Source organism: Pristiophorus japonicus, chromosome 16 (genome assembly GCF_044704955.1).
Source record: "Pristiophorus japonicus isolate sPriJap1 chromosome 16, sPriJap1.hap1, whole genome shotgun sequence".
Lineage (NCBI taxonomy): Eukaryota > Metazoa > Chordata > Chondrichthyes > Pristiophoridae > Pristiophorus > Pristiophorus japonicus.
The window spans coordinates 25,221,719-25,248,675 of NC_091992.1; the positions used below are offsets into that span (position 1 = coordinate 25,221,719).

Here is a 26,957-nt window from a genome sequence, read left to right on the forward strand (position 1 = left end):
GTGGTCCCCTGAAGGTTTTCCAGTGGATTTTTTTTTTGTGCAAATTTTTAGTTGTATGTGTTCCCCCCTCCCTGGGCCCAACTCAATCCTTGGTGGCAGTTTGGCCAGGATCGCATTTGTCACCGAGATTGGGAGCTCCTGCCCGCTGCAGCCCAGATTCATGGTATAAGTCAGATTTTCGCGGACTTTCAAGGATTGTTTTCACGAAACTCCTGCCCAAAATACCGTCAGGTATCTTGGCGGTCCTTTGGGCGGTCCTTTGGGCGGCACTTGGGCGGCACTTGGATGGAACTTGGCTTCCACCAAGTTCGGGCCCATAGTATTTACAGCACAGAAACAGGTAATTCAGCCCAATAGGTCCATGCCGATGTTTAAGCTCCACTCGAGCCTCCTCTATCCTTTTTCATCTAACCATATTAACATTATCCTTCTATTCCTTCCTCCCTCATGTGGTGATCTAGATTCCCCTTAAATGCATCTATGCTAGACATAAGAACAAAGGACATAAGAAATAGGAGCAGCAATAGGCCATTTGGACCCTTGAGCCTGCTCCGCCATTCAATGAGATCATGGCTGATCTTCTACCTCAACTCCACTTGCCCACACGATTGCCATATCCCTTGATTCCCATAATATCCAAAAATCTATTGATCTCTGTCTTGAATATACTCAACGATTGAGCATCCACAGCCCTCTAGGGTAGAGAATTCCAAAGATTCACCACCCGCTGAGTGAAGAAGTTTCTCCTCATCTCAGTCCTAAATGGTTGACCCTTAATTCTGAGGCTGTGACTTCTGGTTCTAGTCTCCCCAGCCAGGGGAAACATCCTCTCTGCATCTGCCCTGTCAAGCCCTGTAAGAATTTTGTATGTTTCAATGAGATCACCTCTCATTCTTCTAAACTCTAGAGATTATAGGCCTAGTTTACTCAATCTCTCCTCATAGGACAATCCCCCCATCCCAGGAATCAGTGCAGTTGCACTTCCTCTATGGCAGGTATACCCTTCCTTATGTAAGGAGACCAAAACTGTGCACAATACTCCAGGTGTGGTCTCACCAGGACCCTATATAATTGCAGTAAGATGTCTTTACTCTTATCCTCAAATCCTCTTGTAATAAAGGCCAACATACCATTTGCTTTCTTAATTGCTTGCCGTACCTGTATGTTAACTTTCAGTGATTTGTTTACAAGGACACCCAGGTCCCTCTGAACACTGATATTTCCCAATTTCTTCCCAATTGAAAAATACTCTGCTTTTCTATTTCCCTACCAAATGGATAACTTCACATTTCTCCACATTATATTCCATTTGCCATATTCTTGCCCACTCACTTAATCTGCCTATATCCCCTTGAAGCCTCTTTGCATCATCCTTACAACTTACATTCCCACCTAGCTTTGTATCATCAGCAAACTTGGATATATTACATTTGGTTCCCTCATCCAAATCATTGATATAGATTGCGAATAGCTGGGGCCCAAGCACCGATTCTTGCGGCACCCCAGTAATTACAGCCTGCGAACCTGAAAATGACCCGTTTATTCCTACTCTCTGTTTTCTGTCCATTAACCAATCCTCAATCCATGCTAGTATATTACCGCTAATCCCATGAGCCCTAATTTAGCTTAATAACCTCTTGTGTGGCACCTTAGTGAATGCCTTCTGAAAGTCCCTATATACTATATCCACTGGTTCCCCTTTATCTATTCTCCTCGTTACAACCTCAAAAAACTCTAACAGATTTGTCAAAAATGGTTCCCTTTCATAAATCCATGTTAACTCTGCACAATCCTATTATTATTTTCTAAGTGCTTCAACTACTTGTGGGAGCGAGTTCCACATTCTAACCACTCGCTGGATAAAGAAGTTTCTCCTGCAAATGGAAGCATCTTCCCTACGTCTACCCTATCAAACCCTTTCATAATCTTAAAGACCTCTATCAGGTCACCCTTAGTCTTCTCTTTCCTAGAGGGAAGAGCCCCAGCCTGTTCAATCTTACCTGATAGATATAACGTCTCAGTTCTGGTATCATTCTAGTAAATCTTTTTTGCACTTTCTCCAGTGCTTCAAGTTTAACATAAACATCTCTGCTTTTCAATTCTATCCCTGTAGAAATGAACCCCAGTGACTTATTTGCTTTTTTATGGCCTTATTAACCCGCGTTGCTACTTTTATTAATTAGTATATCTTTACTCCCCTCATTTAGACACTTATTTTCCAAGGAGTATGTGGCCTCCTTATTCTTCCTACCAAACTGTACCACCTCACACTTAGCTATATCGAAGTTCATTTGCCAATTACACACCCATTTTGCAAGTTTATTAATGTTCTTCTGTATTTTGTCGCTGTCCTCTCTGCATTAATTACACCACCCAATTTGGCATTGTCCACAAATTTTTAAATTGTACTTCCGATTCCAAATCATTTATGTAAATAGTGAACAATGGTGGTCCCAGCACCGATCCTTTTAGAATACCACTTCCCACCTTTTGTGAGTCTGAGTAACTACCTTTAACCTCCTACTTTCTGTTTTCTGTTTTGTAGCCAGCTTGCTATCCATTCTGCTACTTGTCCCCAACTCCACATGTTCTGCCCTTAGTCATGAGTTTAATATACGGTACCTTATCGAAGGCCTTTTGAAAATCAAGTTATATTACGCCTACTGCATTACCCTTATCTACCCATCTGTTACTTCTTCAAAGAATCCAATAAGATTGATCAAGTATAGACCTTCCCTTTTGAAATCCGTGCTGACTACTGTATATTATATTTTCAGTTTCTAAATGTTTTTCTATTACATCTTTGAGTAAGGATTCCATTATCTTTCCTACCATCAACATTAAGCTAATTGGTCTATAGTTCCCTGGACTTGTTCTATCTCTTTTTTAAATATAGGAATCACATTAACTGTCCGCCAGTCCTCTGGCACTATTCTCTTATCTAATAATTGTTTATATTATGTGTAATAGTGTCACTGCTATTTAATATGTGCAGATGCAATTCACCTGAACCTGGGGTTTTATCCTCACTGATTTGTGTATCAATTATTTCCCCCCTTTCTATCTTAAATGTCTTTATTTTTTTTTGATCTCTTCTTCTAATGTCATGTCCACCATGTTAGTCTCTCTGGTAAATACCAAGGCAAAGTAATTATTTAATATTTCTGCCATTTTACTGTCATTACCTGTGAGTTTATTGCGTGTGTATCCCTTAGTGGTCCTATTCCTATCCTGATTTTTCATTTGTTATTTATGTGTCTGTAGAATACTTTACTATTTCTTTTTATTTTCCTTGATAATTTAATTTTGTAGTTCCTGTTTGCATTCCTAATTGCTTTTTTTTTACTTCTTTCCTAACCTTTTCATATTTATTCTTGTTTCCTCTCCTTTGTTGTCTACGTACTTAGTGCATGACTTATTTTTAAGCTTCAATTGTGCCCTTATTTCTTTATTCATCCATGGTGGATTGGAAACAGCTACTTGTGGGTAAATCAGTGTCGGAACAGGGGGAGGCATTCAAGGAGGAGATCCGGAATGCTCAGGCCAAACATGTGCCCTTAAAGAAAAAGGCTGGGAAAAATAATTCTAGAGCCCTCTGGATGTCTAGGGACTTACAGGGGAGGATTAAGAAAAAAAGGGATGCTTATGTCATATATCAACGGCTAAATACTTTAGAATCTTCAGAGGCATATAGAAAGTTAAGAGGCAAAATTAAAAAGGATATTAGGAATGCGAAGAGAGAGCATGAGAAATTCTTGGCCAGTAAAATTAAGGAAAACCCTAAGATGTTCTATAAATATATTAAGAGTAAGAGGGTAACTAAAGAAAGGGTAGGGCCTATTGGAGACCATGAGAGTAATCTTTGTGTGGAGGCCGAAGATGTTGGTAGGGTTCTTAACGAATACTTTGCATCTGTTTTCACAAAGGAAAGAGGTAATGCAGATACTGCTATAGAGGAGGAGTGTGATATTCTGCATGAAATAAATATAGTGAGAGAGGAAGTATTAAGGGGTTTAGTAGCTTTGAAAGTAGATAAGGCCCAGGCACGGAAGAAGAGCGAAGTAAAAGAGGAAATAGCAGAGGCTTTGACCATCATTTTCCAGTCCTCTTTGGATATGGGCATGGTGCCGGAGGATTGGAGGACTGCTAATGTAGTATCCTTGTTTAAGAAGGGAAAAAGGGATAGGCCGAATAATTACAGGCCTGACAGCCTAACCTCAGTGGTGGGAAAACAATTGGAAAAAATCCTGAGAGACAGGATAAATCTGCATTTGGATAGGTAAGGATTAATTAGGGATGATCAGCATGGATTTGTTAAGGGAAGATCGTGCTTGATTAACCTGATTGAATTTTTTGAGGAGGTAACCAAGAGGGTCGATGAGGGTAGTGCGTACGATATAGTATATATGGACTTTAGCAAGGCTTTTGATAAGGTCCCGCATGGTAGACTGGTCATGAAGGTTAAAACCCATGGGATCCAGGGCAAAGTGGAAAGTTGGATCCAAAATTGGCTCGGAGGTAGGAAGCAAAGGGTAATGACTGATGGATGTTTTTGTGACTGGAAGGATATTTCCAGTGGGGTTTCACAGGGCTCAGTATTGGGTCCTTTGCTTTTTGTGGTATATATCAACGATTTAGATTTGAATATAGGGAGTATGATTAAGAAGTTTGCAGATGACACTAAACTTGGCTGTGTGGTTGATAATGAAGAGGAAAGTCATGGGTTGCAGGAGGATATCAATCTACTGGTCAGGTGGGCAGAGCAGTGGAAAATGGAATTTAATTCAGAGAAGTGTTGGGAGGGCTAATAAGGATAGGGTATACACATTAAGGGGTAGGCCACTTAATAGTGTAGATGAACAAAGGGACCTTGGAGTGCTTGTCCACAGATCCCTGAAAGTAGCAGGCCAGGTGGATAAGGTGGTTAAAAAGCCATACGGAATGCTTGCCTTTATTGGCCGAGGCATAGAATATAAGAGCAGGGAGGTTATGCTTAAATTGTATAATATTTTGGTTAGGCCACAGCTGGAGTGCTGCGTGCAGTTCTGGTCGCCGTATTATAGGAAGAATGTGGTTGCACTAGAGAGGATGCAGAGGAGATTTACTAGGATGCTGCCTGGAATGGAGAATCTTAGTTATGAGGACAGATTGGATAGGCTGGATTTGTTCTCATTGGAACAGAGCAGGTTGAGAGACCTCATTGAGGTGTACAAAATATTGAGGGGCCTGGATATAGTGGATAGTAAGGGTCTATTGCCATTGGTGGAGGGGTCTATTATGAGGGGGCATATTTTTAAGGTGGTGGGTGGAAGGTTTAGAGGGGATTTGAGGGGGGCTTCTTTATGCAGAGAGTTGTGGGAATCTGAAAGAGTGGTGGATGCAGAAACCCTCACCACTTTTAAGAGATTGGTGGATCGGCACTTGAAGTGCCGTAACCTGCATGGTTACGGAACTAGAGCTGGTAATTGGGATTAGACTGAATGACCTTTTGTTGGATGGCGCAGATATAATAATAAGTAATGCAGGGAATAGAATTCGGAAAGGGTGATCTCCTGGACTAGTTTCGATCACCTGGATGGGTCGGAGAGGAATTTTCCCAAATTTATTTCTCCCTAAATTGGCCTGGGCTTTTATCTGGTTTTTGCCTCTCCCAGGAGATCACACGGCTCTGGTTGGGGAAGAGTGTAGATGTTTTCAATATAAGAGGTGTCGCAGTTGTGTGAGGCGGACTGGTTGGGCTGGGTGCTCTTTGCCTTTCCGTCATTGTTCATAGGTTTTTATGTAACCCTTAGGGCTGCTGATCAAGGGCCGTGCGGCTCTTTGTCGGTCGGCACGGACACGGTGGGCCGAAATGGCCTCCTTCTGCGCTGTAAATTTCTATGTTTCTATGTTCTATGTCTCATTACTGGCTAGTTTATTCTTGCTTTTTTGTGGGATACATTTCTCCTATTGATCACTATTTTAAATGTTCCCCACTGCTGTTCTATTTATTTGTTTGTCAGTAATCTTTTTTCCAAAAATGTTGAAATTTTAAAATGAAATTAAAATACAAATATTATCTTATAACACCCTGGCACTGACAGGCTTCTGCTCCAAATTTAGTAGATAAGGCCTGGTTTTATCTCATACAAACATTTTGATAAAATACTGCTTTGAGGCACTGTTGCACCAAATGTTCTGAATTAAGCCAGCGCTCCCCTCTTAATATGTGGCAATAATCATGTCGAGGCTAAAAAGCAGGACTGAATAATATTTTTGCAGAGTTTCCATTAAACACTGTGTGGCACATACAACTGATCCAGTTTATCTTTCTGTCAGGGTAAGACCAATGCAGAAATCTGAACGATAGTCCTGTTGACTTTTAAGACAGCCAAGAGCATTGCCAAAAAATTAGGATACACATAGGCTCTATGGGAGACTAATTAGTTTATTAATTTGAAGGATTGTGTCTTATCATTTGGCCCAGTTTCTCAACTCACTCTCTTTTCTGACTGTGACACTTTAAACTTCTGTGAATGTGAGTAACAGCTCCCTTAATTACCCGTCGGCTCACTTTCAATAAAAGCTTTTGAAGGCAAAGTTTATTTTGATTCAATAAAAAAAAAATTACACCAAGCGTAATACCCACTGAGCGTTTGCCATTACATCCACAGGACCTTTCACAGCATCCACAGTGACATCTGGAAACATGAGCTGACCTCTTAATTAATTGGGCTAATTAGTCTCATGGACAAGTGGACATCTGGACCTTATCTTTACTTTGTCTGACTAACGCAAAGAGACAGAATCAAAATAAAGGCTGTTGATCCAAAGTGGTCAACACGGCTTTTGTTTAGCACTTCTGGGGCGGATGCTGAGTGGCATCAGATGAAGCTACATTCCGCTGCAAACAGAAATAAAGGGGTTTAAAGAGTAGTACATTGTTTTTGCTTCAAGTTGCAATTTGAATATGGATTTTAATTAATAGTATTACATTACATCAATTCTTCGGGATCTTTCGGTCACCATTAAGACCTGTTTTGCCTGTGTAATTTTAGTGTCAACAATCAGAAACCAATAATAATTTTTAAAAATTTTAAAATTAAATGTTAAAAATAAAAACAGAAAGTGCTGGAAATATTCAGCAGGTCAGGCAGCATCTGTGTAGAGAAATGGTGACTGACCTGCTGAATATTTCCTGCATTTTCTGTTCCTATTCCAGCACCTGCAGTATTTTGCTATTGCATAACTTTTTTTAAAGGTGGAAACTAAATGCATTTGCACTACTTCGGTGGTAGTAGTGTATTATATACTCACGTCAGCCGTGCAAAGGATTCCCAAAGGAGTACTGTAGAATAGAGAAATTGAAGGAGTATTGTGAAATAGGAAAACTGGAAGAGTATTTTGGAATAGAGAAATTAAGAGAGTATTGTGGAAGAGAGAAATTGAAGGAGTATTGTGGAATAGAGGGCCACTTGTGAGGAAGCACTGATAATTCAAGAGTGACAAAGCAATAACTGAGTTGCCACGGTGATCCGTGCAAATGAGATTAATTCTGTATTGCAGTTATGCACTGAAAATGTTGTCGATGCAACATACCTATTTACTAAATGACCAGCGCATATTTCTAGTTATACTTTAATGCTCCTCATTAGGCTGCGTGAGTAGGAAACTCACTTCCGGAGAGAGACGATTTTGAAAATCTCTTCAATTGTGAAGAAGAATTTCTGGTCCAAGCTAAAACGTTTCGAGGCAGTGAGACGTGGAGCTAAGAGGATTTAACTCCACAACTCAAAATGAAGTAGTGTTGATTTGTTTAAAAAAATGGAGATTGAACAACATATGGCGTTAACAATGCCTACAATGAATATTTCAGTTCTGTAAGATCCTACAGGAGCGCAGTGTCCATCCAAAATAAAAACAAAGGCATATGTTAATGTACCATGGACTTGGGCATGGGGAGAGGAGTCTAACTCATGCCCAGCACTGTGTGCCCAGTTCCAAACGGGCGACACTCTGAGACAGATCATTAATATTCTTGAAGTCAGATGGTCAATTGAATGACAAATGGAAATCTAACTGATTCTCATTCTAACTGACGGGAATTACATGAATAAATAGGCTGGCAGCGTCATTCTAAGGGGTAAAATAAGGTTGTGAAAAGTCTCAGTGACTTTGTCATTTCATTACCTACACAAAGCAGCAGGTGTTTATTCCACATGGCAAAACAGAGAAAGCTGAAAATGCAAAGGCCACAATCCACACCTGGATAATAAAGATAGGTTCATGTTTCGGGTGTGACCCGAAAACAGAATTTCATTATGAGTTCTAATGAACAGTTCCAATCAAAATTTAACTATCTTTGTCTTTCAGATGCTGATTGGCCTGCTCCATATTTGGAGTATCTCCACCTTAGAATTCCAGCATTCAGTCAGTGGAGGAGAGGAAGGTCCTTCCCGTGGCTGCAGTGACCCATGCCTACTGACTGGCAAAGGAGCAGTCATGGAGGTGAACCACAGTTGCCATCCTGTCAGGAAGAAGTCATAAGATAGGTCAGTATGACCCTTTAACCCTTCTCATCTTACCCTTGATGAGTACCAATCATATCATATTCACGTTATAGCTTCAGTGTCCACATGAAGACAGAACCTGACCTCAAGGTCTCATCTAAGGGACAATACCTCCGACAATGCAGCATTCCTTCTGTGCTGGTGTGTCAACCTAGATTATACACTCGAGTCCTTTAGTGGAGCTTGAACCAATATCCTCTTTATCCAAAAGAAAGTGTAATGCCAATTGAACCAAGGTGACGTTGAGACAACTTCAAAAGGGGATAAAATACAATAATGAGAAAAAACTTTCAGCACACTGCACATATGAGAAATCAGCCTCGTAATTTAAAAGTTCTTTATAACCATTTGACATGTAGATGTGACTTTTGGTAAGAAATAATTTATTTTTGTTTGTATAATGCCTTTTAAAATTATCATCCTTGTTTTCAAATCTCTCCATGGCCTAGCCTCTCCCTATCTCTGTAACCTCTTCCAGCCCTACAACCATCAGCGATCACTGTGCTCCTCCAATTCTGGCCCCTTGCGCGTCCCCGATTTTAATCTCCGCCATTGGCGGTTGTGCCTTCAGCTACCTGGCTCAGACATTCCCTCCCTCAGCCTCTCCACATCGCTACCTCGTTCTCCTCCTTTAAGATACTCCTTAAAACCTGCCCTCATCTGTCCTAATATCTCCTTATGTGGCTTGGTGCCCAATTTTGTTTGATAACGCCCCTGTGAAGTGCCTCGAGACATTTGACTATGTTAACGTCACTATATAAATGCAAGATGTTGTTGTTGTATGTTCTTAGGATGTCCCAAAGCACCACAGCCAAAATATTTTTTGGAGTATAGCAACTATTATGAAGGGAAATGTATGCATTGTGGTAAGGGATATCTTGAATACACACAGCCTCCTTCTAGAAGACTATGCACTGAATGTTCTGCGGCCTGGTGGCACTGGCACTGCTTTACAAGCAGAGGCCAGCTTATCGTAGAATTGCATCCACGGGCAATGCAGCTGTAATTTTCCATTAAGTCATCTGCAGTGTGCGAGGCCCTGCTGCTGGTGTAGGGGTTCTGGTTCCACCCTACAGCTTTACTGAAGATGCTTATTAACAAATGACTTTCCCCGAATGAGAATGAATAAATTTTTTTTGTCTATTCTAGAACGAGATTTTATTTCCTTTTTACATAATTCTGCCACCAAGCAGAATCCTTTTTTTCCTCTCTCCAATTGTCTCCCAGAAACCATGATCCTGGGCTGATTTTTGCTTTCATTTTGGATGGAAGGTTACCAGCCTGTGATAGTCCTGCTTGATTTTCCTCTCGGTGTACTACTCAGGCAATACCCAGGAAGTAAAGGCAAGCAAAACGTGTGGGAAATCCAGCATGATTTGCCTTTGCTCTTTGCAAGTTTCTAATGCCTACTCTTTGGGGAGCCAATTCTCCCAACTTAATCGCATTTGCCTGCCAACAACTGGCATTTTGCTCAAACGAAGTGACAAAACTGGCTTACAGGATGTGCATTCCATTGAAAACAGAGGATAAGAGAAACTCACTTAATATTTAACCCGATTCACTTGATTACTTACACATACCTGGCATGCATTAAAATTCTTTGGCTCTTTGCCTTTGTGACATCACGCGAACATACAAACTTGGCTCGAATCCGGAAAAGAAAGTCCCATTTAATGTTGCAGTGACTCATGGCTAAATTATTGATTCCCTCACCTTCCTCACCCTTCCAAAAGTAAAGGTAGGAATGAAGCTGTTAAAATATAATCTTCCAAGTACTGACTGCGTTTAGTGTGTAAGTTTTGGCAGTGGAGCAATTTCCACAATGCACAGCACATGTGTACTCTCTGTACTTTGACAATCAGGCAGAATCTGAAGAAGCTAGCAGAGGTCAGTGCTGCTAATACATCCAACAGCACATTCCTGGAATTATTTCCATTGCGAAAACTTCAGTGTCCCCGTCACAGGGGAATAAAATATACTCGAAAGATTTGCAATTTCTATAGCGCCTTTCACGACCTTAGGACACCCCAAAGCGCTTTAGAGCCAATCAAGTACTTTTCGAGTGTAGTCACTGTTGTAATATAGGAAACATGGAAAAAAATTTGCACATAGCAAGCGCCCACTAACAGCAATGTGATAATCTGTTGTTTAGCGATGTCGATTGAATGATAAATATTGGCCAGGGCACCAGGGATAACTCCCTTGCTCTTCTTTGAATAGTGCTACGGGATCTTTTACCACCTGAGGGGGCAGACGGGGCCTCAATTTAACATCTCAACTGAAAGACGGCTCCTCGGGCAATGCAGCACTCCCTCAGTACTGCACTGGAGTGGCAGCCAAGATCCTGTTCACTGTTCCTACCTATGTACTGCAGATGGAGAAAGAGGTGTAAGGGAACTGCAGCTTTAAATTGACACTCCTTAATTCCACAAGGGAACCAATAAATGCAAAAGATTCTTGCTCACTTCAACACAGGTGCATACCTCCAATGAGTTATACAAATTTTTTTTACCTGGGAGTATTGAGGGGCTTTGTAAAAAGTGATGAGCCTAGGTGAAGAGTCTAGGCCCCTAATGCAGAACCTCGACAAGGTTGCAAAGAGTAAAAGAGGCAGAAATAAATTAGGAAGTGGTGATTCCGCGACACCATACTTGGGTTTTAGAAGCTTAATGATTGCATAAGGAAGGAACCAGTAAGGATGACAAGGAATTCTATAGTTTTATGGCCCTGAGAAAGAATGAGAAACAATGGAAGACTATACAATGAATCCTAGTTTCATTACAGCGAGAATGTCAGAAGAACGATGAGCGTGTTGGGAAGCAGTTTAGGAGGAGCAAATGAGGAAAGTTAAGAACACAATAACTACGATGTGAATAAGATGGAGAGAGACAAGAAAGGTTATGATGGAGAGAGTTTGGAGGCTGATGGTGAGAGAAGGATAACAATCAGATGAGAAATGCTTTCTTCCTGCCCTTGAATATGAGTGAGGTGTTAGACAAGGCTGGCCAAATATGGAAGCATCATTCAAGGCTTGGACAATATTGGGCTTTATAAAGAATTTAAGAATTGTTGAGAGGAAAAAAGGCATGAAAGAGGAAATCAATTTTTTTGGAGATAACTTTTAGCAATGACATCTTAAATAGCTCATATTCTTTATAACCATTGTCAGATGCTTGAGATTTTATTGCTACCTTGAAATTACTCCAGGGTACTGGTTATTTTTTACATCATATTTACTGCACATTTTATTGTTTTGTGTCTGTTTTTGTGCCAACAGCAGCCATCAGTGCCAAATATAACTGGCAGAATTAACAATTCTGACGTTAAGGCAAATTTATTTGCAGTTAATTACTGAGAAATTCAATGGCCAGTATACATTATAAAACGATTACTCACTAGTCACTTTGTAATATTGCTCAAATGAGAGTTTCTCCTTGGTTACAATGTTTTTCTCTGAGACAATTGCAAGCGAGGGAGTCAATGAATCATTTCCTGAATAGGCAGAAAGCTCTAACCATCACTCGGTTTTACAAAATCATCTTTAACTCTTGGATTTTACCTTCAGAGTTTATTCATCCCTCAGAATTGGGCCTTGGATTCAGGCTTGGGTCTATCTCACCCCCACCTCACTGCTGTCAGGTCGGTTACCTCATGATTATAAGTTGAGGGAACCCCAGTTAAAAACTTACATTTTAATGAGTGACTACTTCACTTTAGAACAGTTAACTTGTGCACACACAGTCTCACTTAGAGCAACAGAGGACTAAATTGTATAATTGAAAAGAAATATTCCTGATGCCAAAGGGAAATGGACTTCAACAATAAGGTGAAGTAAATGGATGAACTATTCTTTCCCATTTATGCTCTTGTGGACTAGAGAGTTTAGAAAAAAGTAAATACACTTTTGAAATTGGGTTTTTAATAAAATAAATACTAGTAAGAGATGGCCGATGATCATGATCACTATGCACCCCATCCGAGCATAAATCTGGAAAACAGCCTTGCAAGACACTTTGTCAGGTTGATTTCTCCCATTACGTTGCTTTGTATTGTTCAATCAAAATTGTGTCTGATCATTTGCAGTCTGGTTGAAGTGGTTGTGAGGTAGAGCTGGGTGTTGTCAGCATATATGTGGAACTTGACGTTGTGTTTTCGGATGATGTTGCCAAGGGACAGCATTTAGATGAGAAACAGGAGGCGGTCAAAGAGAGATTCTTGGGGGAAATCCAGAGAGAATGATGTGGGGGGAGGTGGGGAAGAGTAGCCACTGCAGGAGATTCTCTGGCTTTGACTGGATAGTCAAAAGGGCTGTCCCATTCAGCTGGACAATGGAGGAGAGGCATTGGAGAAGGATGGCGTGGTCAACCGAGTCAACGGTTGCAGCCAGGCCACGAAGGGATAGTTCACCACGGTCACAGTCGCATTGGATGTCATTTGTGACTCTAATTAGGATTGTTTCAGTGCTGTGACAGGAGCAGAAACCTGATTGGACAGGCTCAACCTGGAGATGCGGGAAAGACGGGCACAGATTTGTAACGCTTTCCCCATCGCACTTTGTTGATAATCCACCTGTTGTTATTAAATAGCCAATCCTGCAACGCACCATGAGGAATGCTATAAAGGGTCTGTGAGCTTGTTAAGAAATCTTTTCATGAGAATGCATGTTGGATCTTCAATGACAGATTATTGTTCAATTCTGTAGTAATGTCACAATAAGCTTGTGAGATTGTCATCATGTGACAAGCATTTGGGGCACAATGACACTTTGTCTGGCACAGACTGGTGTCGGCAACACAATACTCAACTCACACCGACGTTGGTGCGTCTATCCTCCCAGTGGATTTGCAGGATCTTGCAGAGGCAGCGCTGGTGGTACTTCTCCAGCGCTTTTGAGGTGTCTACTGTACATGGTCCATGTCTCTGAACCATATAGGAGGACGGGTATCGCTACTGCCCTGTAGACCATAAGCTTGGTGCCAAATTTGAGGTCCTGGTCCTCAAACACTCTCTTCCTCAGGCGACTGAAGGCTGCGCTGGCGCACTGGAGGCGGTGTTGGACCTCATGTTCTCGCTCAGGCCAACTTCCCCAGCATTGAAGCACTGACCAGCTCCATTGGGCGGGCCACAACTCCACATGCCCGATATGAAACTCCTAAAGCAAGCGCTCTACTCAGAACTCCTACACGGCAAGCGAACCCCGGGCAGAGGAAACATTTCAAGGACACCCTCAAAGCCTCCGTGATAAAGTGAAACAACCCCACCGGCACCTGGGAATCCAAGGCCCATGACCGCCCTAAATGGAGGAAGAGCATCCGGGGGGGTGTTGAGCACCTCGAGTCTCGTCACCGAGAGCATGCAGAAACCAAGCACAGACAACGGAAGGAGCGTGCGGCAAACCAGGCGCCCCATTCACCCTTTCCTTCAACCACTGTCTGTCCCACCGGTGACAGAGACTGTAATTCCCATATTGAGAACTCACTTTTAGAATGGAAGCAAGTCTTCCTCGATTTCGAGGGACTGCCTATGATGATGAACCAACTCAATCCCCTCTCCCACCCCCCACCCCCATCCCCCGCTATACAAGATCAAGCTGCTGCTTTGGAAAATCACAACAGATCCCATGGAATAATTCCACAACTATCATCTGATTTATTTTAGGATTCAAACGGCTATTGGAAGCCACTCTGCTCTTGTGGTTTATGATGTCATCTAAACCCCGATATTAGATGATAACTGCCCTGCAATCTAGCCACTTCAAATGTCCATTTTTCTCCATTTAAAACATTTAACCTAATTTGATCGGGAATATTCAAAAATCTCTCATCACCCACCATAAACCAGTCCTCAGGTTAAGCATCGGACAGCTCCTTGAATATCCAAAGCAAGCTCTGGCAGCGTGAGCTCTGCTGATTGTTGAATAAAGTCAACGTGCCATTATTGGAAGCCTATTTTTTTTGACATGTTTTGAGTGCATCTGGCCGACTTATCAAATCCGCCTTCACTGCTGCAAGGTACCCATCAAGGGGGCCAAGTTGTTCAGATGAGCTGACCAAGGTGCTCAGTGTGTTGTTGAGCTGCCTTTAACCGATACACACTTCATTAACTAGTGACTGGTATGCTTCTCACTTGCAACAGATAAACAGACCCAGTGAAAATATAGATTGATGGCAAATGCCCACAAATTCAATCAGACAATGGGAACATACAGTTCATAAAAAGGTCAATATCAAGCTAATTTTAAAAGTGACAATTAGACTGACACAAAATGAATAGGGAAGGTTGTTTTCAATCATTTACCATTTTATTTTGCATGTTTAAAGTGATCATATCTACACACCATATCTAATAGCTTTTTTTCCCATCCTCTCCTTTATATTACGTGGAAAATCTGGCACAATATACAATGGGGTCAAAACCAGGTCACACTCACAAAGTGTGACAACAGCTTCCAACCACTGTAAATCATCCCTGACTGTGCTCAAGCCCCCACAAGAGTAGGCCAAATCATGCCAGTAAAACTCTCAATTCAGCTGCTGATAATGGCCTTGGGATAGCTATCATTGTTGAAATAAGTGTTTTCCTTTGATCAGCCAGGATGGAAAATGACATAAGCCTGAAGGTATAGGCCGTGACTAGGTAATACCACAGGCGGTTCAAATGTAAACGGATACCTGGGGCTGGATAATGGCTTTGTGCTCCGATAACTCCATCTCCATAAAACAATGTCACAGGCAGTGTCAGTGAGGGAAAAGTATGCCACACAAATAATTTCTTATTTCATCACAAAAAATCAATACTGGCCTCAGTGTCAACGGCAACTAACCCTCACCATAATTCTCAACAAAAATGCAAGTAATTATACTGAATTATTCTATACACACACTGACTTATAAATGCCAAATAAGTGGCAAATTTATAGCCTGCTGCATACAGGCTCATATCCTGCACAGGTCAAGGGTCACACAATGGAACTACATGACCTTGCACCATTTGTTGTCTGCATACCACTGCTGGAAGAATTGTTTCGTAATTGCCTGTTTACTTTGTCCAATGAAACAAACCTTTCCTCTTTAAAAAGGTGTATGGAACAGGTATAATGCACGCAAACAGCGTGGAATTCAGGAAGGAAGACTATTTTTCAGTGAGCCACTCTTCCTGTTTTATTTGAAAAAAGAAAAAAGGTAATTCCATCTCCTAATGCTTCCTGCTTTGGGTCACAATTTTACACAAAAAAAAAACGTTTGGTCTTTTTTTTGGCTGTAATTTCAGAGCCCATAAAACCTGAAGATCTCAATCTCACGCAAGTGCACCTGGGCAGTCAAGGATGACAAATGAATTTCCTTCAACTCTTTTCCTCACCCTCAGGAGTGGGGGTGGGGTGGGGTGGGAGGGAGGGGGGTGTGGGGGGGGGGGATCCTCAGCAGAGTTAATGAGATGCCCTCCCATATCAATGAGCATATCAGCATCTTTAATGAAATGTACAGATACTATATAGGATATACGGCACAGAAACAAGCCATTCGGCACAACCAGTCTATGCCAGTGTTTATGCTTCACTCGAGCCTGCTCCCGTCTTTCCTCATGTAACCCTGTCAGCATAACCCTCTATTCCCTTTACCCACATATGCTTGTCCAGCCTCCCCTTAAATGCATCCATACTATTGGCTTCAACCACTCCCTGTGGTAGCGAGTTTCACATTCTCACCACTCTCTAGGTAAAGAAGTTTCTTCTGAATTCCCTATTGGATTTCTTGGTGACTATCTTATATTGATGGCCTCTAGTTTTGCTCTTCCCTACAAGTGGAAACACTCTCACTGTATCTACTCTATCAAAACCTTTCATCATTTTTAAAGACCTCTATTATGTCACCCCTCAACCTTTTCTTTTCAAGAGAAAAGGGACCCAGCTGCTCATCCTTTCCTGATAGGTACAACCTTGCATTTATGGTGTCCTTGTAAATCTTCTCTGCACCCTCTCCAGTGCCTTGACTGCAGCACTAGACCTGGTGGGCTGGTTCCCTTTCTTCCTCACGCTCACTGAACCAGTTAGGATGGAATCCCCCTACCAGGTAACAAGCAAACACAACTTTATTACTGTAATTCTAAGTACGGATAATCATCATCATCCCAGGCGGTCCCTCGAAGTGAGGATGACTTGCTTCCATGCCAAAAAAGGATAAATTCACAGGTGTTTCAATGAAGGACCTAATATTCCAGATCCAGAACTACGAACTACATATTGAAGGGTGGAAGATGCATGTGCCTGGATTTTTTTTAACGTGTGGTGGCCGTTGCACACCAGCCACCACACGGGCTTGACAGAGCTAGGTCTTGGTCCAGTGGCAAGGATTATTCAAGACGACTGGAGACCAGCTCTGCTGCACGGACCTAGTGCGCACACATATCGCAGTGTGGGTTGGCCCGTGCTGCCCCTGGCCCTCGCCTCTTCTGGGCCCCAGACTCACACCTCTCCTGGGCCCTGGTCACTTCGCTCTGCAATCTGTTGCCGCTCCTTCGCCCCTCTTGCTGTGCTTGCCCGCACTACAATCAGCAACCTGGCTTTTCAGCCGTCGCCCTCCTGCATAATGCCAGCATTCTTGCTGCCTGCTACAACGGTCGTAGTCACTACGTTGAATGGCAATTCCTTTGCACAGAAGAAGTTTGTCTTCCAGAGATGGTTGTTGCCACTCTTCTATGCATTCTGGGGATTTGAGCATTGCTGGCAAGGCCGGCATTTATTACCCATCTCTAGCTGCCTTTGAGAAGGTGGTGGTGGGCCTTCTTCTTGAACCGCTGCAATCTGTGTGGTGAAGGTGCTCCCACAGTGCTGTGAGGTAGGGAGTTTGGCCCAGTGCCGATGAAGAATTTGTGCCGACTGCACCCAATTCAAACCCCAATGATCCAAACAGCCATTCCCAATTTTATGAGTGGGTTATCCAGAAATTTCTAAAATGCAAATTGAAATGCCAGAAGTCTGCTTTTCTTATTCAATACTAGCAGATCTCTCATGGCATTGCTCATGGTAAGACCAATAATATGTCCTTTTTAAGGAGAAGCATTTTACCATGTACATTGCATTATTATGCTGCTAAGATGTTTTGTATCCCCTTAAGATCCCAAAATCAAACCAGTGTTAAATAAACAACAGTCAGGTCAATCAGAGTTTAATTGTTGTTTGATGGGAGAAGTTTGCAGATTGGAAAGAAACATAAATTGAGCACGCCAAGCTAATTACTATCTTTCTTTCTCTCATTGCTGCTGACACTGGACATCAGAAATAGGAATACATGCAAAATTAATGGCTATAATGGGAACGTTTTTTAAAATTCATTCATGGGATGTGGGCGTCACTGGCAAGGCCAGCATTTATTTATTTATTTATTTTTTTAAAAATTCGTAGCCAATCGTTCCAATTCTTTGTCAAATCACAAACGCCAGAGGTCACCTTGCACATGCCAAGGATCACTCTGCGCCAATGCTCTTAGCCAAAAGGCCTAGAGCCACTGCACCGTTCCTGGAAGTACTGCAATACCAGGTTCGTGCCATGGAGGTGGATGGGTCAGGTCCCCCACACACCTCCGTGGAGGTGGATGGGTCAACCCTCCCCACCCACCTCCTGTTTCCAAAAAAGCAAGCATATACCTTCCTGACCAGGGAGAAACCACCCGGAGGTCATGGTGGCTGGTCAGGTTAGTTATGCATGATCTTAGCCAAAAGGCCGAGAGGCAAGGCCAGCATTTATTGCCCATCCCTATTTGCCCTTGAGAAGGTGGTTGTGAGCTGCTTTCTTGAACCGCTGCAGTCCGTGTGGTGAAGGTACTCCCACAGTACTGTCAGGGAGGGTCCAGGATTTTGACCCAGCGACGATGAAGTAACAGCAATATGCTTCCAAGTCAGGATGGTGTGTGACTTGGAGGGGAACTTGGAGGTGGTGGTATTCCCATGCACCTGCTGCCCTTGTCCATCTAGGTGCATTCAAAGGTGAAAGACTCAAACAGTATTCAGGGGAGTTGCACCCTGAGCTTTTCTCGACAAGTGTCTCTGGCCTTTCCTGTTACCTGACGGTGACACAGGCGGGACTTTGACCAATGGGATGGAGGCAGAGGTAGGGATTCTCGATGCCAGGAGTTCCCCGGTTCAAAGCGATGAAGTTTGCCAGCCTCCAGAAGGGCACAAGTTTGTCCCACCAAATGGTTCAGGGGAGGAATGCAGACCCCCGAAGAACAGATCAGTCTTTTATTTTTTAAACTTAGATTGACTGACCTACACAGTGGTCAAAGGAGGAGCTTCATGGGTCTCGAGGGAAAATAGAAAAGCAGAATATTTAAGTGGTGACAGATTGGGAAGTGTTGATGTTAAGAGGGACCTGGGTGTCCTTGTATACGAATCACTGAAAGTTAATGTGCAGGTATGTTGGCCTTTATTACAAGAGAATTTGAGTGTAAGAGTAAAGACATTTTATTACAATTATATAGGGCCCTGGTGATACCGGACCTGGATTATTGTGTACATAGAAACATAGAAAATAGATGCAGGAATAAGCCATTCGGCCCTTTGAACCTGCACCACCATTCAATATGATCATGGCTGATCATGCAACTTTAGTACCCCATTCCTGCTTTCTCTCCATACCCCTTGATCGCTTTAACTGTAAGGGCCACATCTAACTCCCTTTTGAATATATCTAACGAACTGGCCTCAACAACTTTCAGTGGTAGAGAATTCCACAGGTTCACAATTCTCTGAGTGAAGAAGTTTCTCCTCATCTCAGTCCTAAATGGCTTACCCCTTATCCTTAGACTGTGACCCCTGGTTCTGGACTTCCCCAACATCGGGAACATTCTTCCTGCATCTAACCTGTCCAATCCCGTCAGAATTTTATATGTTTCTATGAGATCCCCTCTCATTCTTCTAAATTCCAGTGAATATAAGTCTAGTCCATCCAGTCTATCTTCATATGTCAGTCCTGCTATCCCGGGAATCAGTCTGGTGAACCTTCACTGTACACCCTCAATAACAAGAATGTCCTTCCTCAGATGTATTTGCCCACTCACCTAATCTGTCCAAGTCACCCTGCAGCCTCTTAGCATCCTCCTCACAGCTCACACAGCCACCCAGCTTAGTGTCATTTGCAAACTTGGAGATATTACATTCAATTCCTTTGTCTAAATCATTAATGTATATTGTAAATAGTTGGGGTCCCAGCACTGAACCTTGCGGTACCCCACTAGTCACTGCCTGTCATTCTGCAAAGGACCCGTTTATTCCTACTCTTTGCTTCCTGTCCACCAACCAGTTCTCTATCCACGTCAATACATTACCCCCAATACCATGTGCTTTAATTTTGCACACTAATCTCTTGTGTGGGACCTTGTCAAAAGCCTTTTGAAAGTCCAAATACACCACATCCACTGGTTCTCCCTTGTCCACTCTACTAGTTACATCCTCAAAAAATTCTGGAAGATTTGTCAAGCATGGTTTCCCTTTCATAAATCCATGCTGACTTGGACCGATCCTGTCACTGCTTTCCAAATGCACTGCTATTACATCTTTAATAAATGATTCCAACATTTTCCCCACTATCGATGTCAGGCTAACCAGTCTATAATTCCCTATTTTCTCTCTCCCTCCTTTTTTAAACAGTTCTGATTCCTAGGGTGGAGTGATTGTCCTATGAGGAGAATTTGAGTAGACTAGGCCTATATTCTCTAGAGTTTAGAAGAATGAGAATTGATCTCATTGAAACATACAAACTTACAGGGCTTGACAGGGTAGATGCAGGGAGAATGTTTCCTCTGGTTGGGGAGTCTAGAACCAGGGGTCACCGTCTCAGAATAAGGAGTCGGCCATTTAGGATTGAGATGAGGAGAAACTTCTTCACTCAGAGGGTGGTGCATCTTTGGAATTCTCTACCCTCGAGGGCTGTGGATGCTCAGTCATTGAGTATATTCAAGACAGAGATCGTTAGATTTTTGATTATTAAGGGAATCAAGGGATTATGGGGAGCAGGCAGGAAAGTGGAGTTGAGGTAGAAGATCAACCATGATCTTATAGAATGGCGGAGGAGGCTCGAGGGGCCGAATGGCCTACTCCTGCTCTTAATTTTTGTGTTCTTATGTCTCACGGCAGGATAGGCAATGGTGGGTATTCCAGTCGTAGAAAGATGGCTGACATCAGAGACGTGCCCACCAGCCCCATGCAAGCGAGTTGCTCTCCCGATGACTGCACAAACTCCAGCACGGCCAGTGGTAAAGGGTACTCGTGGGCACAGTCCCAATAGAACTGTGGCGATCATGTCCCATGGATTATCGGGCAATGATTCTTTTCTGAATTCAATTAAATTCAGATGTCAGAGCGATAGATGATAGGACTAAGATTTATAAAAAAAGATATATTATATATATTACTTTTGAAAATACGTATAAAATAAAGAGTTGGATGCAGTTCCCTGTGTAAATGCTTCTGGCTGTGCTCCCTTTAATAAGGGTGCTGAAATCACGAGAGATGGTTTTACTTGCAGGTCTCTCTTTATATACACTGTGAAGGCCCATCACATTCAGGGGGTAGGTGGCCCAGTGACCGAGTCTGCAAATGTTCTACTAGACTAAAGGAGCTAATTTCAGGAACATAAAACGTAGTCAGTTGGTCCTCAGCATTCCCACTGATACAATGACGGAGACCTTGCACTTCACAGCAGGCCCTGTGCGGGTGGCATCCCACCTCAAAGTAGGAGGAGCACAGGGGTTGTGCTCCCCTTGTCGGACCAATAGAATGAGGCGATCTAAAGGAGCCTTTTGTTGGTCAGGCTCCATTGGCTGGAAGCACGGCTAAATTATTCGGCTCGGTCTACACACAGCTGCTAATTTATTCCAGCCACCCTTTTTTTAAATTTAAGGTTAAAAAGATGGAAGGGTCATTCAAAAAGCACTTCATTGGCTGTAAAGCGTTTTGGGACATCCGGTGAAAGGTGCTATATAAATGCAAGTCTTTCTATCTTTTATTAAAAGATCACACGTAACATTCTAATGTTCTTTTGACAGAAAGGCAATAAATGATCACTTTAATTTGGAAAATGGTGAAAAAAAAAGTACAGACTGTATAATTTGACTTTTTGTTCCCCTCAAGTGTCCGCCCTTACTTATCCTCCCCTTCCTAAAAGCAGCAACTCATGATGGGGAATGGTTCCACAGGCTATGTTGTTGTTTCACAACATGGGCCTGGGCAGTGAGTGATGGTGCTTTATTTGACTGTGGGGGCATCACAACAAAGCCTGACCATGCCCTCCACTATTGTCTACATGCACCCACTCGTGACAGAGGTTAGTAGGTCGTGATTAGGAATAGAACCATGGTAAATTTCCCCCCAACCGTAGTTCAAAAACATGCAAATCCTGTTACAGCAACCCCACTACCACTCTGGTTAAGATGAGACCAAGGTTCGAATCTTGGACTTTTCTGGTTGTGCAGCTTACCACCACACTACGCAAGTTACAGCTGTACAGAGCTCTGGTTGGAACCCACCTGGACACTGCATTCAGTTTTGGGCACCACACCTCAGGCCTTGGAGGGGGCGCAGCGTAGATTCACCAGAATTATACCAGGGCTAAAAAGGTTAAACTATGAGGACAGGTTGCATAGACTAGGCTTGTATTCTCTTGACTATAGAAGATTAAAGTAAAGATGGGAGGAGGTTTGAGTGGAGCATAAACGCCGGCATGGGCTGGCTGGGCCGAATGGTCTGTTTCTGTTCTGTATGTTCTATGTAATCCTATGTAAATGTGATCTATAGAATGATGAAAAGAGTGATCAAATGATCTGTTGGAGGAGTCCAGAACAAGGGGGCATAACCTTCAAATTAGAGACAGGCCATTTGCGGTGAAGTCAGGGGGCACTTCTTCACACAAAGGATAGTGGAAACCTGGAACTCGCTTCCCCCAAAAAGCTGTTGAGGCTGGGGTCAATTGAAAATGTCAAAACTGAGATTGTTAGATTTTTGTTAGACAAGGGTATTAAAGGTTATGGAAACAAGGTGGCTGGATAGAGTTATATTGCAGATCAGCCATGATCTAATTGAATGGAGGAACAGACTCGAGGGACTGAAAGGGACAGGCATAGACCAATGTTTCTATGTTCCTATGTACCCACTAGGAACCACTTCTGACCCAACTTTTGCCTCAATACAAATTTGCTACTTTGAGCAAATTTCCATTTTAGAAGTTTTGTGCTTAGCCAATCAGGTGCACTGTCTGATAAGTGGTCATGACAGTTGGTGTGATTGATGGCCCTGTTCCTTCCCCATCAATGACCACTCTTCTGAAGCAAAGTATTCAGCAAACCAGCTTGAGTTCACGGCAAAGGCTAAAGATCGAAATTCTGGAGCACTGGATGCAATGTGCTATGGTACGGCAGTACGAGTATTTATCCTTGCAATTCCCCATTTGGCCAGTTACCAATCTCCACCACAGTACAGTGGGGAGATGCTGAGTGTAGACTCGGGGCTTCCTGCAAGAAGCAGTACAAACTGAAGGTAAAGTCACCTCAGGCTGCTCTCATGTGCCTCCTAGTGGTCATTTACAGAGTGCCATGTCTGTGGCTTGAAGCATTTCACCCACCTGCGAATCAGGAATGATGAGCAGCTTGAAGAGAAAAATTCAACATTTCTGCAAAGATTTTCACAGACAGCCAAACGATGTGAGATTTATAAATTGGTCAGGTTTCATTATTTCACTTTTCAGTGTGAGATTTTGTTATTAATCTTCTTTCATTAACTAAAGGGGAGCGGGGGTGGGGGGGGCATGAAGGGTTGAAGTTCCTTTGAGCTCAACAAACGACTTAACAAAAGCACAAAAATATACGATTTTGGGATGTGCAAATTCTGAAAATGCGATTTTGTTAGTGGCAACTGAATACAAGCGGCTGAGGCAACTACATTAACAATCCTTCAAAATTTCATAAGCAGCGAACTAGCTACTTAACTGGAATAAATGTCAGAACATTTGTTTATTTTTGTTGGGTAAGTGTATCAAGGGATATAGAACCAAGGCAGGTAATTAGAGTCGCGGAACAGATCAGCTATGAGCTCACTGAATGTTGGAACAGGCTTGAGGGGCTGAATGGCCGAATGGCCAACTTCAGTTACTAAGTTCCGAGAGTGCACAAATGCTGTGGAGAATGATGCAATGCCAGCAGCAAAAGATCATGTTTTTCTTTAAGTGTGTATCATAACAATGCTGAACTCCCTGGGTGGTGACTAGAAGGAGCTTGACAAAAAAGTGAGAAGGAAGTTGCACGACTGGAAAGTAAAAAAGGGACATGAATTCCACTGTAAAGTGAGAGTGCAAGATATCAGCTGCTTTTTCTGATTCCATGCCATGCTGGTGCAATTGGCTCCCTAACACAGGGGCCTGGCACAGCCTGCAGCAACACCAAGGTAAACTGATTGGATTTGCCAAGGCTGGCCTGAAGAGAAATCGAACAAAAAAGACTTGCATTTATATAGCGCCTTTCACGACCTCAGGACGTCCCAAAGCGCTTTACAGCCAATGAAGCACTTTTTGAAGTGCATTCACTGTTGTAATGTAGGAAACGTGGTAACTAAGTTGCACACAGCAAGCTCCCACAATGTGATAATGACCAGACAATCAGCTTAGTGATGTTGGTTGAGGGATAAATATTGGCCAGGACATCAGTGATAACTCCCCTGCTCTTCTTCAAAATAGTGCCATGGGATCTTTTAAGTTCACCCGAGAGGGCAGGCGATGCCTCGATTTATCATCTCATCCAAAAGACGGCTCTCCGACAGTGCAACACTCCCTCAGCACTGCATGGTGTAGATTTTGTACTCAAGTCTCTAGAGCGGGAGTTCAACCCACGACCTTTGCACTCAGAGGCGAGTGTGCCAGCAACTGAGCCAAGACTGACATCAGCTTTCCTGCCTTGCCAGTGCAATTGGCTCCCCAATACAGGGGTCTGGCATAGAGTAACTGCCGACTGTACGCAACCCTCCAGCATGACATGAAATCACTATAGAAATAGCTGTACATACACACGATGCAAATTTCTGGTTGAAAAAAAATAGCTGCAAGAAATGCTATGAAAAATATAGCAATTAAGGCATCAGATATGAAAATAGCAGAGCTGTGCACGTTATGTTGTACATCCCATGATGGAAGAAAGAAATATCCATGGGTAAAATTGCCGTAATGGATGCTTTGAGGTAGTTGCTGCTTCTGAACACTCAGCTCGCTGAATAATTGACATTAAGGCACATAGGCAACCAATGTGGAGAGGTTCATTACATGAAGCTCGACACCATCCAGGACAAAGCAGCCCGCTTGATTGGCACCCCATCCACCACCTTAAACATTCACTCCCTCCACCACTGGCGCACCGTGGCTGCGGTGTGTACCATCTACAAGATGCCAAGGCAACTTGCCAAGGCTTCAACAGCACCTCCCAAACCCACGACCTCTACCACCAAGAAGGACAAGAGCAGCAGGTGCATGGGAGCACCATCACCTCCAAGTTACCCTCCAAGTAACACACCATCGTGACTTAGAAATATATTGGCGTTCCTTCATTGTCGCTGGGTCAAAATCCTGGAACTCCCTCCCTAACAGCATTGTGGGAGTACCTTTAACACACAGACTGCAGCGGTTCAAGGCTCACCACCATCTTCTCAAAGGTAATTAGGGACGGGCAATAAATTCCGGCCTTGCCAGCGACGCTCACATCTCAGGAACGAATACATTTAAAAAAAAAAGTGGGGTAGACACAGAGCAAGTACAGCACAAATACTGCAACACTTAAAGTTGACTGTTAATATCTTGTATTCTGCCATTCATTCATCGCCCAGAAAAGATAGCTTTAGTTGTCCAATAGTAAACACAACAGAACATGTTGTAAATACATAAAAGTTACAACATGGAAAAATGCCCTTCGGCCCAACCATTCCCATGTCAGCGTTTTCCCGCCACATGAAAAAATAGTTCTAATCACATTTATCCACCCATTCCCATATTCCTTCATGAACCTATCCTAACCAGCCTTGCAGGAACAGGACGAGGTTAAAATTGGAACAAAAAAGATTCACCTCCAGCTGAATCAGGGCGCAAACACACCCAGCGGAAAGGGGTGGGTGTCTCGTGAATAATAGAATGGTTACAGCACAGAAGGAGGCCATTCGGCCCGTCGAACCCGTGCCAACTTTCTGCAAGAGTATTTCAGCGAGTCCCACTCCTCTACCCTCTCCCCGTAGCCGTGCAATTTTTTTCCTTCAGGTGCTTATCCAATTCCCTTTTGAAAACCACGATTGAAAGGGTGGCGGAGGCAGGTTCAGTCAGGGCATTCCAGATCCTAACCACTCGCTGCATAAAAAGGTTTTTCCTCATGTCGCCTTTGATTCTTCTGCCAATCACCTTGAAGCTGTGCCCTCTGGTTCTCAATCCATCTGCCAATGGGAACAGTTTCTCTCTATCTATTCTGTCTAGATCCCTCATGATTTTGAACACCTCTATCAAATCTCCGCTCAACCTTCTCCGATCTAAGAAGAACAACCCCAGCTTCTCCATTCTATCCAGGTAATCAATATCCCTCAGCCCTGGAACCACCTTCAAAGCCTCCCTGATAAAGTGCAACATCCCCACTGACACCTGGGAGTTCCTGGCCAAAGACTGCCCTAAGTGGAGGAAGTGCATCCGGGAGGGCGCTGAGCACTTCGAGTCTTGTCGCCGAGAGCATGCAGAAATCAAGCGCAGGCAGCAGAAGGAGCGTGCAGCAAACCAGACTCCCCGCCCACCCTTTCCCTCAACGACTATCTGTCCCACCTGTGACAGAGACTGTGGTTCTCGTATTGGACTATACAGCCACCTAAGAACTCATGCTAAGAGTGGAAGCAAGTCTTCCTCGATTCCGAGGGACTGCCTATGATGATGACTATAAGCCTTTATTTATGAAGCCCAGGATCCCTTGTGCTTTTTAACCGTTTTCTCAACCTGCCCTGCCACCTTCAATGATTTGTGCACATATACCCCAGGTCTCTCTGTTCATGCACTCCCTTTAGAATTATACCCTTTAGTTTATATTGTCTCTCCTCATTGTTCCTACCAAAATGTATCACTTTGCACTTTTCCGCATTAAATTTCATCTGCCATGTGTCTGCCCATTTTGCCAGCCTGTCTATGTCCTCTTGAAGTTTATTGCTATCCTCTTCACTGTTTACTCTACTTCCAAGTTTTGTATCATCTGCAAATTTTGAAATTGTCCAAGTAATTATATCAAGAAAAGTAGTGGTCCTAGTACCGACCCCTGGGGAACACCACTGTATAGCTTCCTCCAGTCCGAAAAACATCCGTTCACCACTACTCTCTGTTTCCTGTCACTGAGCCAATTTCATATCCATGCTGCCACT

The 26,957-nt window shown here is 43.1% G+C and overlaps 1 pseudogene; it reads right to left on the bottom strand.

The window, feature by feature from the left end:
- Positions 1-18,047: 18,047 nt before the first annotated feature.
- Positions 18,048-18,279, bottom strand: LOC139227309 (U2 spliceosomal RNA; annotated as a pseudogene).
- Between the last annotated feature and the right edge of the window lie 8,678 nt (positions 18,280-26,957).